The sequence below is a fragment of the Grampus griseus genome (assembly GCF_964374135.1).
Source record: "Grampus griseus genome assembly, chromosome: 1".
In the NCBI taxonomy this organism is placed as follows: domain Eukaryota; kingdom Metazoa; phylum Chordata; class Mammalia; order Artiodactyla; family Delphinidae; genus Grampus; species Grampus griseus.
Window position 1 is genome coordinate 125,087,354 of NC_139017.1, and position 17,991 is coordinate 125,105,344.

The 17,991-nt window shown below is 46.7% G+C and overlaps 1 protein-coding gene across 2 annotated transcripts in view; it reads left to right on the forward strand.

Moving 5' to 3' along the window:
- Nucleotides 1-3,564: 3,564 nt before the first annotated feature.
- Nucleotides 3,565-17,991, forward strand: part of GNG12 (G protein subunit gamma 12) — a 124,243-nt gene continuing 109,816 nt past the window's right edge. The window contains exon 1 of one of the 2 annotated variants that reach the window (XM_082678165.1): nucleotides 3,565-3,690. The gene's annotated coding sequence lies outside the window, so the exon portion shown is untranslated. Of the gene's footprint in view, nucleotides 3,695-17,991 lie in introns of both variants that reach the window. The other variant, XM_082678166.1, reaches the window with a different exon arrangement.

The window sequence follows — 17,991 nt, forward strand, 5'->3', positions numbered from 1 at the left end:
TGTATCATTCCATGTCAGAATTGAGAAGAAAACCCACGTTTTCTGCCCCATCATTTGTTAACCTAAACCATTCTCAACGGCTATACCTCTTCCTGTGGCTCAAGCTCTTTTTGTACAACTTGACATGACCCACCCTTCTACAAGGTGGGCTCCCAAGGTGTGGGATGCTGACCACCAGTGTATTATACAAGATAATTTTGGTAGTACTTGAATGCGCTGGCTTTTACTTTAATAGTTGTTATCTTAGCTTGGGATTCTCCAGAAGCAGACCCTGAGATAAGAACTTAAGTGAGGGCTTCCCTGGTGGCACAGTGGTTAAGAATCTGCCTGCCAATGCAGGGGACACATGTTCGAGCCCTGGTCTGGGAATATTCCACATACCGCGGAGCAACTAAGCCCGTGCACCACAGCTACTGGGCCTGCACTCTAGAGCCGGTGAGCCACAACTACTGAGGCCTGTGCGCCTAGAGCCCGTGCCCTGAAACAGGAGAAGCCACTGCAGTGAGAAGCCCATGCACGGCAACAAAGAGCAGCCCCCGCTCGTCCATCTCAACTAGAGAAAGCCCGCTTGCAGCAATGAAGACCCAACGCAGCCCAAAATAAATAAATTTATTTTTTTAAAAGAAGAAAAGTGAAAATGACTTACTAGCATCCAGGCCTACATCGTTGTTGTGCAGCCTGTAAAGTCACACACCTGTGTAGTCACACATGTCCCCCATACTTGGTTTAATAGTTGTTGCCATCTTGAAATTCTTAATGATTTATGAGCATTTTTAAATCTTGTATCAGGCTCTGCAAATTATATAGTTGGTCCTGATTAGGATGCGTTCCTAGGTGGGGGAGTGGGAAGTAGGTCCCGGAAGGGTAAGAAGGACAAGCAAGAATGTGGCATCAGTTCCCACAGAAGTGGGAAGAGAATTTCGCTCAATCTCGTAGGGAGCCCTGTAGACAGTGGAGATTCACCCTGAAGTTGTTCCAACTGAGAGCAAAGGAACTGGCGTATTTATGTGGCCATAGTCCTTAGTCACTGGTTAAAGGTTGAGGCGGGGATGGGGGAACATCAATTCCCAGGTACTTCCAGCTGCCCTGTGAGCCAGCAAAGTAAATCCTGCAGCTGAGGGTGGTGTTCTGACAATGACATGCAGGTGCCAGTCGATTCTGTAGTCTGTGGCCAAAAGATACAAACTCCAGTGTATGATGGTCTCAGTCCCAGGTGCCAGGATCAGGTGATGGGAATGAATGCACACCTGGAGCCAGTGTGCACGAAACTGGAGAAGGATCAGAGGGGATATGGCACAACACTGACAGCAACTGCTGGTGTTAAGCATCTACTTTGATGTGATCTAGAGTAAGAGACTGATGCTGGCTCATCAAAGTCATGATTTCACAGGTGAGATTACTAACAGCAAGCATCCTATGTGTAAGAAATAACAAAAGTAAGTCAATCGAAAATATAAATTAAAAAAATCATATAGGAGGCCCAGTGATATGTAGATGAAATGTGAATGACTGAAGTTTGGACACAGCAGAGCAGAAAGAACGACTGGATGGAGGGTCGTGGGTAAAAGCACACAGTCTGGAGTCAGACCCCTTGGGTTGAATTCTGGCTGTGCCACTTTTGGATTGCATGGCTTAACCTCTCTGAGCCTACCTGCTAGGGTTGGATTAATAGAGTTAATATATGTTAAGCACTTAAAGCAACATCTGCCATGAAAGTGTTAGCTCTTATTGTTCTTGCCTTGCTCCTGACTAGATCAGTGCATCTCAAACTATCTGTGGGATTTTCTTTTCAATCTGTTGCAGGCTGATGCTTTTATCCAACATGATAAATACAAAATGGATAACGAGAAAAATGAAAGAAACATACAGAATACAAGGCCATCTTTCAACAGGCAGAAAATTACTCAAATTGCTATAAAAGTTTTTACATGCTCACCTTCAATTTCTGTGCTTATCCCATTACATATGGGTAACAGTTCCCAGATGGTCATTGTTCCGTGGACCACACTATGAATAGCACTAAATTAGAAAAGCTTCAATAAACCCCTTCAATTCTTGGTGCCTCAGTTTCCAGATGAGAATTACATACATGAAAGCATTTACTAGACGATAAAGGGCTCCAGAAGTGCAAATCAGTGGTAGGGCTATAGGAGTCGATTCTGTAGTCTGTGGCCAAAAGATACAAACTCCAGTGTATGATGGTCTCAGTCCCAGCTGGCATCAGGCTGCTCTGTTTAGAGTGTATTCCTGGAACTGTCAGTGTCTGTGAATCAGTCAAGCATTTCCTGCCACTGTACCAAGCGGGGAATAAGGAGCTCCCCTGGCAGCCTGTGGCTTGCACACCAACAGCTACCGCCATCCACAGGTTGCAAGAATCACAGTCCTGGGGCAAAGCATCCAACCACAGACTTCCTATACCCGCCGTACCCCTTCTACAGCCTGGTCAAAAGATTTCACCGAGAATGATACTTGAGCAGGGGTCAGGAGGGAAGAAAGAGTGAAGATAATGTCCTCACTGCAATCCTTGGCTCCTGGCTTCCCTAGGCCTCACTTCTCCTCAGTTGGTGAAACTCAACTCACAGGCATCCTTCACCAACGCTTTAAGACTCCATTTCAAGTCTGGACTCTGCCCACACTGGTTTTAAGTGAGCTGCTTTGGCCTTCTCTTCTCTTTTATCTCCACCCTGTCAAACAAGAAAGCAGATACCTAGGAACCTGCAAGAAGTCCACTGAGTGGTAAGATTTCTGCACATCCAACTTTTTGACTCTTGCTGGACTTTTTGAGGGTGAGTCCCCCGTCTGATTCATCTTTGTGTCTCTCCAATCACCATTATTGCAATGCTTGGCACACAGCAGGTGCTCAATGAGTGTTCGTTGAATGGCTCTATATACGAATAGTCAGAAGTCTGTGGAAACAGAAGTGGCTTTTCAAACTACCCCACCCTGAATCCATTCATTAAGCAGAACTCTACTAGGTACTGGGCGTTCGGAAACACAAATCTCACGGCGAGAGATGGAGGGGATGCACATGATGAGTGGATGTACTAAAAATTCAACAATCCGCAGTTATAGCTCCATTTTCTGGAAAGCAAAATCTCTCTGTGGCCCCAGGGCCCTTTAAATTTTACTGTGACTGTTTTCTTAAGAAATTCCTGGAGCAGAGCCTAACTTTTGTGTAGGGGGTTGGCGGCGTGCGTATTGGCGGCCTAAGGGACGGCTGGCTTAAGAGTTGCCGAGCGTTCGAGCGTTCGCACGCGAAGGAAACTTCTCAGGAGTCAGAGCGACCCGGTGGAGGGCTGTGAAGTGGGGCGGCCCGAGAATCCTTGAACTTCAAGGCTACGGGGAAGTCGGGGAAGGGAAACTGGGGGTGTCCAAGGCAGCCAGCCGTTTGCAAGACTTCAACGCTCCCAACTCTTCCCCTCTGCCGGCCCAGACCTGACGCGGGTTCGGCGGCCGAACCAGGGAACAGCCAGGGCGTCTGGGCAGGAGGGAGGAGGGCCGGGCCTGGAGGAAGGAGTCCGAGGCTGCCGCCGCCCCGCCCGTCGGGCTGTCCGCCCCGCCTACCCGAGCGAGGCGGAGCCGGCGCCCGCCCGGAGGAGCAGCAGGAGGAGAGGTCGGAGTCGTCTCCAGGAGCCCTTAGAGACAGAGTCCCCGGCAGCGGCGGTGACGGCAGGGGCAGCGCACCGGCAGGCGAGTGAGCACCGAGCGGCGGGCGCAGGTGGCGGGTCCGGTCCCCGAGGGGACAGGGGCGCAGCGCGGGGCGTCGGCTGGCCAGTTCGGGAGCCGCCTCCGAGTTCCCGGTGCTGGGAAGCGAGATGGAGGGAGGGAACGGAGGAAGGAAGGAAGGAGGAAAGAGTGTCCCGGAGGGCGGGGACTGGTCGGGGCACTGGGCGCCGGAGACCGGGATGGGGGAGGGAGGGCAAGGGACGCCGAGACCCGGAGACAGACGGCGCTCTCGCCCTCGACGGGCGGCGGTCGGAGGGCGCAGGAAGCCAGGGGCCCTGCGGGGCCAGGGCTGGGGGCGCGGCCCCCGGGACGAGGGCGGGAGTGGGAGGAGAGGTCTCCCAGCTCGCTCGCTTGCTTCCTGGTCTGCCCGCGGCCGTGCGCCCCGCACCGGGTTGGGGCTGGAAGGCTCCGGCGTTCCCCGCTCGTGCTTGCGGTGGTGCCAGGTTCGGGAGGAGGGCGGACAACTGGGGGAGACCGGGGCGCCACGCCCCTCTTCCCTACTTTCTTCCGTTCTTTCTGGGGACTAGGCGGCGTGTGCGCAGACCTGGAACCCGCTCGGCGCTGGGGGTCTGGCGGGGAAATAGCGGGTCACAGCGACGACTCTGATCACACATCCCGCGAGGGACCCCCGAGCAGTGAGTGGCCTGGAGACTGTATTTGCGGATGGTATGAGGCGGTCAAGACTCAGACGTGAGTCTTGCGTGATTTTAAAAAGTACTGCCCTGACACTTATTGCGTGGATCAGAGTGACTTTTTTTTTTTTAATTTTAACTAGGGCATATCAATTAAAGCTAATTCTAAAACGCTGTCACTGAAGTCGTCCGACACTCACTTGTCCCTCGCCTTCCGTTTGTGTCTTGTAAACTTGACTTAAACCATTCATAACTTTCGAAAAGGACCCCGTGATTCTCGTTAAAACCCCGCCGTGGAGTGAAACTTTGGGCAACTAGAAATCTGAGTGAAGGAACTGCCGAGGCCTGTCATCTTGTGGTCACCCCTGTCCGGGCGAGGTTGTATACAAACAAGTGCACAGAGAAGGAAATGGCCAAAAACCGGCGAGAAGGGAGGTCCCCCGCGCCCACGTGTCAGGGCACGTTTAATGGCTGCTTTGAGTGGAAACAAACCGGAATGTATTAGACCTTGTGGAGTTGGGCAAACTTCACATGATTAGCTTCCTTCCCATCAGTTGTTTCCTCCCCCGCCCCGCTACTGTCTTTGTGGACACTTTATATTTCCTGGGGCTGTTGTAGCTTCGTCTGAATAGACTGTCTATAAGGAATCTTTTGGACCTTGTCAGAGGTAGGGACTGTGTCTGTGTGTTCTCTACTTTAAAAGCCGAGTTTGGCTTTGTTTTGAAAGTGCTAGTCACCACACTGCACCATTGCTGGTGCTTCACAGCCCTGCGTGTAAATTATCGCAGGATGGCGGCCCTCACCTAGGAGAACCAGGAAGGCCAGCAGCGCTAGAATGACGGGGTTGCGTTTAACTGTTGCCAAAACAGTCACATTCAAGTAAGGAGCTGTTTTGATTCTTTAAAAAAAAAAAAAAGTATATGTGTCAGCAAGACCTGTTTTCAATAAACAAACATATGATTCACACATAATTTTTTAAAGTAATCAAACGTTTTACAGAGACTTAAGTGATAAAAGGACTTTGGGATCAACCGTTCAGTCTCTTTGCCTTCTCTAACGGTAAACTAACACCATAAAACCCTGGTTTAAGTCCAAAAAATGCTGAAGAATCTAAGGGCTGCGTCTTTAGGCCTTATAAAAAAAAATGCAGTTGTATTTTTACTGTTTTTAACCCAGGTAATTCAGGAAGGTGTTGAATCTGGACAGCATTTAGCTTTGTGTAGAAATACATAAAAATGTGGATCTGTGTTTCACAAGAAACCGGACAGATTAATACTCTAAAAATTTTCAATGTCACAAGCTCCAGTCTCATTTGAAAGCTCTCTAATGAGATTTGCGGTGTTGGACTTACGTTGTCACTTGTTGAAGGACGTGGGTGGTCGTCATGTTGTGACAGCAAAATCTGCGTAGTCGAAACACTTGAAGAACTGGCTAGCTAATATCAGATTAGTTTTGTTTACCTCTTTCTGAGAGAAGAAAATTTCAGATTTGGAATTATGTCATTTATTGTGTTGGATTTTTATTGGGTGTTTTTTTTTAAGTTTTATATGTCAGCTTAAGCTTAATTTAGGGAGGCAAGTTGTGGAAGTCAAATTTTTCTGGAGTCTGATTTGGAAGAGAAGCAGCCTAACAGTGGTTTGAGGTATGGTTTTGGTGTGACAGATGTGGATGGGAATATTAGTTATTTAACCGTTTTCAGTCTGATTTGTAAAATGAGGATGATAGTGGTCTCTGTCTTGACGGTTTTTATGAAAGTATATGAAACAGTATTTGGAAAACATTTTGCACCTAATACACAGATAATGTTCAGAATTATTAGATATTTTATCTACTGACCAGCAGCCGGCTATTGGATACATTAAAAGATGGCAGTTTGAACCTTCTGGAAACACTGGATAGAGCAAATAAATCAGGTAAAGAAGGTACCTGATTTTATAGATAGATGGATAGATAGGTAGGTAGATAGATTGGTAGGTAGGTAGATAGGTAGGTAGATAAAGCTTCTGGAATGCTAGAGCAATTAAATTCCAAAGAAGTTACCTGGTTTTATAGATATACAGAGCAAGATGTCTATCCATCTATCTGTCTAAAATATCTAAAATAGTTGTTTACATATGTGTGTCATGTTTCTACCACAGTGGTATGAATAATTATGATTACTGGAGTAACAGTTTTAATGCGTTTTTAGTGTGAAGTTACAGTCGTATAATATTTTTAGAGCCAGACAATCATTTCATTACTCATATTTTAACTTTGAAGAGAATTTATATTTAAAATAGTCATGCTTATTAGCCCTGGGTAGGACGTTAAACAGAAACAGAAATATTTGTCTTTTACCTAGTATGATTTTTAATTAAAGTATGAAAAAAATGTGACCTGGAGTATACAGTTATTTTTCACGTACTGATGTCCAGTGCTAACAGATAAGCCTCAAGAAGTGTTTAGGGGGACTTACCTGGTGGTGCAGTGGTTAAGAATCCGCCTGCCAATGCAGGAGACACGGGTTCGAGCCCTGGTCCAGAAAGATCCCACATGCCGTGGAGCAACTAAGTCCGTGTGCCACAACTACTGAGCCTGCGCTCTAGAGCCCACGCCACAACTACTGAAGCCCGCTGCCTGGAGCCTGTGCTCCTCAACAGGGGAAGCCACCTCAATGAGAAGCCCGTGCACGGCAACGAAGAGTAGCCCCCGCTCGCCGCAACTAGAGAAAGCCCGCATGCAGCAACGGAGACCAAAAAATAAATAAATAAATAAATATTTTTTAAAAAAGTGTTTAAGAAAGGACTAGCGGCATTTCATAAACGTATTGTAAAAGCGTTGTGACTGATGGTAAACTTTTGTGAGACTGGGTGTTCCATTAATTCAGGGAATCTACTCATCATGTCATTGACTCATTTGCAAAATTTAAAAAATGCTTCCATCTTGAAAACAAACCCTTTTAAGTGTCTGTTGTTTTCTTAATGCATGTCAGGTGCATAGAATTGGGCCAGTTGGAATCGTGGCTTGTGCCACAGATGACTTCTCATTTACTAATTGTTCCACAGGGACTCAGATCATGCTTATAATATTTTTAAATAACTGTAAAGGGTACAGTATTATTATGAATCATTTCTTGCCTATGACATTATACTCTGAAGCAGCGGAGGACTCGATTGAATAAATTATTGATTCTTTTCTCTCTTAGAACATCATAGCATAGTGATGGATTCCAGGCTCATGCTTCTAGGTGTGTAGCGTGTGGGCAAGTTACTTAATACCTCTGTGCTTCAGTGAGGTGTTGGGAGGGATAAACGAGTTAATCTCTCTAAAGCATTTAGAACAGTGCCTGACACATAGTCTATGCTCAACAAATATTAACATTAAATTGTTACTTACTGAAATTTTCTAAATGTTATGAGCATACATTACTTTTCTAACAGGAAAACAACTATATGAAATTTTAATGTTTCCCCCAAATCTAAAAAGGCTCAGTAATTTATATAGTCCTGTCAAGCAGTGCTTAAGAAGTAAGAGAATACAATCAGGCAATTCTCATTGTGTCTTTTAAATATGAAATGGAGTGCAGTGTTCATTTGTTCAACAAATTAATTCTCCTAGATCTCAGTCCCATTTTCCTTTCTTATTAGAAACTTGAAAAAAAAAATCGATAATCCATGAAGTCCACCCTAGGTTAGGTTAAGTAGGGGAAGGGTGGTGTGCCCAGTTACAGTGCATTATTACACTTACAACTAATAAAAAAAAAATTTATGGGCTTCCCTGGTGGCGCAGTGGTTGAGAGTCCGCCTGCCGATGCAGGGGACACGAGTTCGTGCCCCTGTCCGGGAAGATCCCACATACTGCGGAGCGGCTGGGCCCGTGAGCCATGGCCGCTGAGCCTGTGCGTCCGGAGCCTGTGCTCCGCAACGGGAGAGGCCACAACAGTGAGAGGCCTGCGTACCGCAAAAAAAAAAAAAAAAAAAAAAAAATTATGCATAGAAAAGAAAGTACAGACAAATGGATCGTGGGATTGTGGCGCTTCTCCCCATATTTTCGCCAATGAGCATGTATAGAAAATAAAAGATAATCCATTGGTGTAACAATTACTCAATAAAACCTGGTTTTGTTAGCTTCAAATAGCAGGATTTTGGTTTTGTTTTAGAAAAAACACCAGCTTGCATAGCAATCGAAGGTCTTTGAGTTACATGTGAGAACTATTTAGCAGTAAAAGAGAGGCCCTTTTGGAAGTTTGCAGGTTTATCTAATTAAGAGATGTTTGAAATTTGGGTTTGCCTGCAGACGCAGTTCACCAACCTTGACTTTATGGAAACTGTCACTTCCCAGATCCCTCATGTCCCAGCCCTGCATCGAGGAGCTGTGTGTATACAGCACCTGCCGCGTGTCAGAGGCCTCTAAGACAGTCACAAAGAAGACATACCTGCCATTAGTTTAATGGGAGAGTTCAATAGGTAAAAAAATATACCTTCAGCACAGTCGTGTGACTCCATTTATGGAGCTGTTCTACATCCTAGGCCCCAGTCTAACCCCTTTACATTTATGATCTTGACCAGTCCTCACAGCAGCCCAGGTGAGAAAGCTGAGGCTCCCTAAGCGGCAAGATGAGGATGTGACCCAGAGTTGTTCTGACTCCATATACTGGGCACTAAGAGCTCTGCCAGGGAGCTGCAGTGGAGGTGCTTCCAGCTAAAGGTGTTTCCTTATGGAGGAAGTTTCGTTTAGAAGCTGTAACTCAAACCAACAGAAACAGGAGGAGAGGGCTCCTCTTGGGGGTGAGATGGCCGGCCTGAGGAGTATTACCAGTGCCTTGCCATTGGGCTCATTGGGCTTCTTGCCCTCTGCAGCCATAGAAGTCAAATCGAAGCTTCCAGAATTGCCTCAGAGACCCAGCAGGCCTGAAGGGATCTGTAGAGTCAGTCTCTCCCATGCCTGGATTCCCCAAGAGGGCCTTGAGCGGAGATGGGGCCACCAGCTGAGTCCCCCACCGACAGGTCCTGTCTCCCCGCTTCTCTCTCAGGAATAAAGGGAAGAGCGGTTAGGCCAATGCTTTGGACCCAGGGCAGAGGGTGGAGGTGATTTGACTGAAGATTACTTCTAGGTGGATTATTCCATTTAGTGCCCAGTCTCTTGAAAATCATTTCTAGAGTCACTTAAATGTCTGGTTTATTGCGTCAGGCTTTATTGGGTGTCGTAAAAGTGAAATTTTTTTGCAAAATTTAAAAAATTTAAAATTTTTTAATTTAATTAAAAATTAAATTAAACCATGTCTGGTTGCCATCCCCTGACAAGGGGGGTTTTTGTCTTCTCTTAATGGGTCTGTATTTTGGAGGATTACTGTATAATAAAAACCAGGGTGTTGTAGACTGTTAAAAGACTTCTGATATTTTCACCTCTGCTGGAGAATTAGTAGCTGAAAGAAGATTTTCTTTTTGGTCTGCTTTAGTGAATCAGTTGCTAAGAGTCTTTTGTAATTTTTCACATTCATGGATTGTAAGCACGTGACTTTGGGGCCAGAGGGTCGGGAGGCCTTATATTCCATTTGCTTTCTTACAGAATAGACTACCATTCCTCTTGCAGTCAGTGTCACATAACTGACATAGTATCCCCGTGGTTGACTGAGAAGAGGAGCATAAGTTCTGATTTAACTTGGGTTGCTGTCATCACAAATGCTCCCCGGGTGGGCTCTGAATCAGTGGTCATCGCCGCGCTTGCGTGCCACGTAGAGAGCATTGCCTTCATCCCCAATGGCCGTGTGCAAACCCACATGAGCCCGTGGGGGTAGAATCTTAACTTCACCCATGTAGAATAATCAGGCTTCTACTTAGCTACAGATGCTACCAGCCAAGATGTCCCTGAGCACTGGACATGAAACCTTTAGCCCCCCTGCACTGGAGCCCTTTGACTAAGATTCCCAAGCTTGCAGTGACCTCAAAGTTTGCCTGCTTTTCAGAGACGAATGATGGCAGTTTAGCTCTCGGTGTGAGCTAAACAAATCTAAGGACGGAAAGAGGGATCAGGATCCAAAAGCTGCTTGGACTTTATCGAGGCGTAGTGAGGACTTTATTGATATGAAACCATCACACCAGGTTTATTCAACCAGAACCTCAGGCAAATTGGAAAAGTGTTGAAGCCAGCAGACTTGGTGCCTGTCCTGTACCTGAACTACCCAGACCTTTTGCAATGTTAGACCGTGACCTGCACATTAGACCATGAGGCTTCATGTGGGCGTGTAAGGTCATGATTGGCTGCTCAGACAAGTTGTCAGGGGAAGGTTGAATGTCTGGCCAAGAAGCAGAAGAGTTGGATTGTGACTTCTTGACAGGGCTGCTTTGAACTCTTGTACAGATTGTTCACTGCACAAGACTAGCTGGCCAAGGAAGTTAAGTGGGGCTCAGATCTCTCCAAAAACTATGTGTCCTGGGCTAGAACTGCCTCTGCCAGGAGGAGGGGGCACTTCATTCTGACTCCGTCAAGCCTGCAAGGCTGGTGCACTTGGAGGGGTGGCCTTTTCCTAAGTCACACAAAGGCACAATCTGGCAGCACAGATTAATAAGCAGCCACAATAACCCGCAAAATGACATGAGCTGGCTGAGTCTGGCACGTAGTAGGTACTTAATAAACGCCAGTGGAATGAAGGAATAAAACCACATTCTCTGTAGTGTGTGCCAGTGAAGTGGATGAGCCAGTGGTCTTTTTAATCAAAAGTAAAAGTGATGGTATCTACTAGGAAAGGCACATTCAGTGGTGCGTGTTCCCTGTGACAGGCTTCTTCCTCTTTAGTTCATCATTTCCTAAGGGGCGGGTAAAGCCCAGCACTTGAGGGGTCGTTGGCGTTGTTTACTCTGAGTCCAGCACCAACAAACGTGCTCAGCATTGCCTGCTACCTGCGGGGCTTCTGCAGTGGTGCCTCCTGGGAATGGACAAAGGGATCCATGGTGTTTATTGACCAGCTGTGGGCCCTCCTCTTGGGGACAGGATGCAAAGGACACTGGCTGCAGGAGCCTTTGGAATTTACCTATGAGTGGCTGCTTCTTGTGTAGAAAGACTTTTCTAGTTTAGGGTAAGAAGTGGGGAGCCTTGTTGCTAAAGCCACTGACAGCTGAGGAAGGGGGTTTGTCTGTGTCCCTTGCAGTGCCAGCTGCTGCTTGCATGCCTCTGTTTCAGGTTGATCCTTTAGAAAGCAGACTCTCAGAGTTAACCTCCTCTTGGCTCCCCTCCTGAGGGGCAATCCGCACAGCAGGTAGGATCAGCCATGTTTAGTGGGTCAAACTGCTAAGACAGTGGTTCTGTGCATAGAGGTGCTGGCTTGCACTTAGGACCTTGGCCTTCTGCTGTTTTATGTAGAGGCCACACCTTGTGAAAAATGCCCAAAGGTGCAGAAACGTGAACGCCTTTCCCATTTAGGCTGGTTAAATGCAGCTTTCTTCAGGCAAACTCAGATTCCCAAAACAGGACTAGCAGGAGATAACAATTCCTAATAAGGATTTCCCACAGAACTTCTTTCGTTCTTTATTTTGGCTGCGTTGGGTTTTTGCTGCTGCGTGCGGGCTTTCTCTAGTTGTGGCGAGCAGGGACTACTCTTCATTGCGGTGCGCGGGCTTCTCGTTGTGGAGCACGGGCTCTAGGCACATGGGCTTCAGTAGTTGCAGCACGTGGGCTCAGTAGTTGTGGCTCGCGGGCTCTAGAGCACAGGCTCAGTAGTTGTGGCACATGGGCTTAGTTGCTCCATGGCATGTGGGATCTTCCTGGACCTGGGATCGAGCCCACGTCCCCTGCCTTGGCAGGCGGATTCTTAACTACTGCGCCACCAGGGAAGTCCCTCACAGAATTTCTTGAGAGAGCAAACTTACCTGTTGCATTTATGATATGATTTGATTTTACAAAATTCCAGGATTCTCAACTTTTCAGGAATATCTCTCTGTTGAATTAAGCAGAATATTCCGGCACATGCTTTGCCCTCTTTTTTGACATAAATATTTGATGAGCAGCATGCTTCAGCCATTACTGTCCAAATCCAGAAAGCAAGTAAATGTGCCTGGCATGCTGCCTGGGAGGGAATCCTCATGTTTCTGCCTTTGCCTCCCATTCACCTCCAGTTCTCTGACTTCTCCTGCTGTAATAAATGTCAAGGGGCTCAGGGACGCCCACACCCAGCAGGTGATATCACACAGGGCAGAGACCACCTCTCCATGCGCGCCTCCTGAGCTCTGGATCCAGGTTCCTCTGATTTACTGATGCCAACGTGAGAATTCACCTGCCTCAACCCAGGTTTCCCAGAAGCCTCCTCAGCTTTGTCTCTTCCAAGCTGGGATTGTCCTATTCTTCACACTCCTGTGAAAAATGGTTTATACAACCTCTTGATTTTTAAAAAATTGGTAACGTATTTATATGGTTTACCCCCATATAAAAAGGTAAACACTGAGAAATCTTGCTCCCATCCAAGCCTTTTCCACATTCTCTGCAGGCTGCAACTTGTAAATACGAGCAAACGAGAGTGTGCATGTGTGTGTGCGTGTGCGTGTGCGTGTGTGTGTGTGTGTGTGTATGTATTTAATGCTTCCCCTTTCTTTCACAAAAAGTGGTATATATACTGTTCTGTGTCTTGCTTTTTAAAATTAGCAGTCTGTCCTGGAGATCTCTATCAGCACGCTCGTTTTCCATTGTGTAGACGTAGCATGGTTTATTCGACCAGTCCCCTAAGGCTGGACCTTTGAATTGTTCCCAGTCTTTCGCTATTACCCACGGCACTGCAACAAATAAAGGTTTCATCTTGCTTTTGTGCGGGTGGACCTAGAGGATTGATTCCCAGGAGCGGGACTGCTGACTCGCAGGGCCCTGTCAGCCCCTTGGGAAGGGTTGGCTCATTTTGCCCTCTGCTCAGCAGCGTATCAGATGGCCTGTCTCTCCATAGCCCCAACGCACGGAGGGTGTCAGCTCTTTTTATTTTTGCTAATCTCATTGATGAGAAATGGTAATTAGGGTTGGTTAAATTTTTCGAATTGTGAGTGAGTGAGAGGATTGGGGCTGTTTGTACATCTTCTCCTGTGGGCAGTCCAGGCCTGCCGATCCCCCCGTGGGCGTTTATTGACCTTTCCTCCTGAAGCTAAGCCTCTTGCCTAAACCACTGTCAGAATCTCTAAAATACAGACTTAAGAATGTGATAGCTCTTTTGGGCCCAAGGGTAGAGTGGGCTGCCAAATTGTCAGTGCAAATTCGAGAGAAGTGGAAAGTAGGGTTTTATGCCAGTTGCTAATGTCTGATTTATAAATAGTTTTCGGCTAATGGTATCATTAAACTGCGGCTTCTCCAAAACCATTATGAAGATGACCTTCTAGTCTAGAATTTCTCCCTCTCAAACAAAAACAAGAGAGATTGAGAATATATAAACTCCAATGGCATTTCCTGCAAAATCTTCTAAGAAATCTATATTTTTCCTTTCATATGCATCTCCTGAAAGGTCATACATGCCACATTTTTTTGTGTGTGTACCTGCTGACCTGCTGAATAGGGCTCCTGTTCGCCCTTTGATTTAACCATCAGAGAGCTGTCTACTCTTATTTCCAGGGTGAAAGAAAAGAGGGAAGTAAAAGTACAAGGTAAAGAGACTGGCCAGAGTTCAGGGTTCGACGAAGGGTGCAGGGTTGGAGTTCCACAGAGTCATCTTTCTTTTTTCTTTTTTTTTTTTTTTTGCGGTACGCGGGCCTCTCACTGTTGTGGCCTCTCCCGTTGCAGAGCACCGGCTCCGGACGCACAGGCTCAGCGGCCATGGCTCACGGGCCCAGCCGCTCTGCGGCATGTGGGATCTTCCCAGACCGGGGCACGAACCCGTGTCCCCTGCATCGGCAGGTGGACTCTCAACCACTGCGCCACCAGGGAAGCCCAGCCCCTTCTTTTTGAGGTGCTCTCTCAGTCAGCTCTTTGGATGCTTTTTTAATATAAAATTAATTTTCATCTTCTTAAAAATGAAATCCACCGAAAGAGAAATTTTGGTTGAGGGAAAAGATGACTGTGTGTGGCTTATTTTTTTATTTTTTGCTTTTAGAAATTCAAATGAGGCAGTCCTGTATAAAGTTAGCCTCCATCTCCATCAAAAAAAAGAGAAAAAAACCAAAACAGGCAAAACCCCAGCACCACAACAAATTCTCCTTCTCAGAATTCCCACATTTAGAAGAGGCCCATGAAATCTCTAGAAAGGACGCTATGATCTTCCACCCCCAGTGGAAGATCAAAAACCTCTCTTTTGAGCTCCAAAATGTGTGGATTATTACCTTGTGAAGTTGGGTTTTCAGCTCTCTGGATGCTTTGTTTTCTTTCCAGTGCTCCTGTCGCTGTAGTGCTGAGCTCCTGCACTGTAGTCTCAGCTCTGTAAGAACAGGCTCTTGGTCTGTTGTTCTAGCCCAGGACCTAGAAGGGTATCTGCACCTTGGAGCGCTCCATCAGTGGATAAATGAATGCTGCTGAGGGTAGCCGCCTTCTGGACCTGGCTGGGTCTTTGCGGTCAACCATGTTAGTGATCCCGTGTTAGCCAGGGGCCCGGGCTGGGGGTCACGTTAGCCATTCCTTGGCCTTTGGGCAGGATGCTCCAGCCCTTGTGCACCCTCTGACGGTGTGCGTGATGGCTTAAGAGCTCAGGCTTGCAGTCTGATTCACCTGGGCAAGTCACCTGACCTCGAAGAGCCTCTGCTTTCCCATTTGCAGAATAAAGGTAATGACACGATATTTCAACAAATCTAAGGTGCTGTCAATTATGAGATGTGCCGTTATTTTATGAGCCGCTAAGAAAGAAAAGGGAAATTGCCGCCAATTCAGCTGTGGCTCCCATTAATCCTAAGAATGTGTTCGTTTTCTATGGCTGCCATAACAGATTACCACAAATTCAGCCACTTAAAGCAACACACATGTATTATCTCACGGTTCTGACATCACAAGTCATCACGGTTTTAGCTGGTTTCTCTGCTCTGGGTTTTACAAGTCCGAAATCTTATTGGGAGGTTCTGGGAAGAATCCATTTGCAGGGTCGTTCAGGTTGTTGGTAGAATCCAGTTCCTTGCAGTTGTAGGATTGAGGTTCTTGCCTCGTTGATGGCTGTCAGCGGTGGGCCACTCTCAGCTCTCAGAGACCTCTCCTGGGTCCTTGCACTTGGACCCTACATCTCAGGTGATGAGTCCTTCTCATGCCTGGAATCTCTTTGACGCCCCCTCTCCTCCATCCCTCTGCTTCCAGCCAGAGAGAGTTCTCTGCTTTTAGGGCTCATTTGCTTCGATTGGGCCCACCTGGATATTCCAGCCTACTCTCCCTTAACTACATCTGCAAAGTCCTTTTTGCTGTGTGACATAACATTCATAGGTTTCAGGGATTAGGGCAGGGACATCTTTGGGGCGCCATTCTGACTACTGCAGTCATCCTACTATCAGGGATGTTAAAATGTGAACAGAATATGTTTCTTAGAATTGATTAAATACTATCTTTGGTTTAAAAATTAAAGAGCTACTAATGTATGTAAAGCATTCAGGGTGTCAATAGTAAGTGCTCAGGCATTAACTATTAGTATTATAATTAATAGTATGATCACAGTGCTCATATAATGCCCATCACCTTTAACTTCAGTTGAAGTTACTCTCCCAGTTAGATGCACTTGACAAACACTAATTGAGAGAGTGTAGTGTGCGGGCAGCTAATTTGATGACAGTGATGGTGATAGTTACTCCTTGAGTGACATCTATGTGCCGACATGTGCTAGGACCTTTACACACTTCTCAGGCCTTGCAGTAGCCCTCTGAAGTAGGCAGTACTGGCTCCATTTACAGGTGGGGAAGCAGGTTCAGGGAGGTTGAATACTGCTTAGGAGCTCAGCAGTAGTAAGTGGTGGTGGTATCTTGCTTTGAATCCAGGTCTGCTGGCTCTGCAGTCAGTGCTCTTTGTGGCACCATATTACCTGTCCCGGTGTCCACCAGGTGTGTGGGCTGGAGGCGGTGGCCTCCTGGAAGGGAAGGGAACACAGGGGAAGAGGCATTGCCCTGAGATGTGTCTCTCTTGTATTCAGATGTTTCTTTGCTCTTAACTGTTTAGCTTATCAAGGAGAAAGGTCCTCTCTCTTCATCCTTTTTTCCAGTTTTCAGTAAACACAAAAAAGATCTTTTTTCATGCAACAGGTATTTATCAGTTACCAACTCTGTGAGGATACAGCTGTGAACAATATTGTGACTTACAATGAGAAATATATATACGATCTTTGTATAGTTCCTGTCACAAAACTCCTGAAACCTTTGGAATTTCCCAAGTGATGAGAGCGATAAAGGTGTCTTTTGATCTGTTATTGAGGTGACTTTGGGACCACACCTAAGGATGGGGGATGTTTTCCTGGGACTTAACCATGTGATTAGAAGGGTGGAACTTTTGGTCCCACCCCTCAGACCTCCAGGGCAGGGAGAGGGGCTGAAGGTTGAATCAGTCACCCATGGCCAGTGATGTAATCAGTCGTAGCTATGTAATGAGGCCTCCATAAAAACTCAAAAGGACAGGGTTAGGAAAGCTTCCGGTTAATGAACAAGTGGAGCTATGGGAAAAATGGTCCCCTCCAAGAGGGCATGGAAGCTCCGTGCCCTTTCCCTGCACCTTGCCCTCTGCATCTCTTCCATCTGGCTCTTCCTGAGTCATATCCTTTTATAATAAACCTAGTGATCTAGTAAGTATAATGTTTCTCTAAGTTCTGTGAGCCGCCCTGAGCCCTTAACCTGTGGAATCCGATGCTATCTCCAGGTAGATATGTCAAAATTGAGACAGTCAGCTGGTGTCAAGAATTGCTTGGTAGTTTGGAAGCCTCCGCCACAAATTGGAATTGGTGACCAGAACACTTTTATATACTGTGTGTGGCTTTCAAAGGGAGGAGAGTTAGCGTTGGGGAATTTCTGCTTTTTAAACTATTTTAAGTGTAACTGGGGCAAAGGGGAAGGGAGAAGAGGAGGAGAGTGGTTTAGTAGAACTGGAGTAAAAATAGTAGCTACCTGAATGCAGTAAACTACTCTAAGATTGCAGTCTGCAGCATTTTCCCAAGACACAACTGCAGATTATCTTAGGCTCTTCTTGAAAACCAACCTCATCATCTTGCCCTCAAAGCCTGCTTTTCTTCCTGCCTTCTTTAAGTCTGTAGACATCCCCATCCACCCAGGATGCCAAGCTCTGGACCCCTGAGTCCTCTGAAACCCCTCCCTCCTCTTCCCCTCCCTCCAGCTCAGATGCCCCTGGCCTCCACCATACCCTGCCACATCCACTTCCAAACTAGTCCGCATGCCTGGTCTGCTCTCCTCTACCCCCACTGCCTCTCGTCCAGATTGTCACCGTGGCTTCCTAACTGACCTTGCCCCTGCACGCTGCCACCAGGGTGATTTTTCTAAAACATGGGTTTGAATATGTCACTTCCTGTCTGGCAGCTCCCCAAAGGCATCACAGGCTAGTGGTTAAGGCTTCACACTGTACAGGTTCATGGCTGCCTGTGCTTCTTACGTGCTCTGGAATCTTGGAAGAGTTATTTAGTTGCCTTGTGCCTCAGTGTCCCCATCTCTAAAATGGGTGTAATAAGCACCAACCTCACAGATAGGTTGTGGAATTTAAATGAGTTATATGCATGGAGCACTTAGGA